Genomic DNA, 649 nt, shown 5'->3' with positions numbered 1-649 from the left:
GATCTCAGCTCACTGCAAGCTCCGCCTCCCCGGGTTTACGCCATTCTCCTGCCTCAGCCTCCCGAGTAGCTGGGACTACAGGCGCCCGCCACCTCGCCCGGCTAGTTTTTTGTATTTTTTAGTAGAGACGGGGTTTCACCGTGTTCGCCAGGATGGTCTCGATCTCCTGACCTCGTGATCCGCCCGTCTCGGCCTCCCAAAGTGCTGGGATTACAGGCTTGAGCCACCGCGCCCGGCCGCTACCAGCTCTCTTAATAGATGTTATAAGAAATTAATTTTCTTAATTTTATAAGAATATTTTGTGAATGTTTCTTGTAAAAGAAACATCCAAAATGCAGCCTTTCCTTTGGTTTCACTTTTTCTGTTAAATTTAAAAATTATATAACTACTTTGGATTTTAAAATTATATATATTTATACATAAAATAGTAATATATTTGTATATATATAATTTATAAATATATATGATTTTCATGTATGCATCTGTGTATCCTCTCTGCTTCTTCCATTTAGTGAACTGTATTCACTAACTGTTAGTGACTGTTTTGGATAGTGAGATTTTTTTTCCTCACAGGTTTTTTAGATTCTGTTGCCCAGGCTGGAGTGCAATGGTGCAATCCTAACTCATTGCAGCCTTGAACTCCTGGGCT

This window comes from Theropithecus gelada, chromosome 5, assembly GCF_003255815.1.
Source record: "Theropithecus gelada isolate Dixy chromosome 5, Tgel_1.0, whole genome shotgun sequence".
Lineage (NCBI taxonomy): Eukaryota > Metazoa > Chordata > Mammalia > Primates > Cercopithecidae > Theropithecus > Theropithecus gelada.
The sequence above is the reverse complement of the archived record's forward strand: the minus strand, read 5'-3'. Positions refer to the sequence as shown.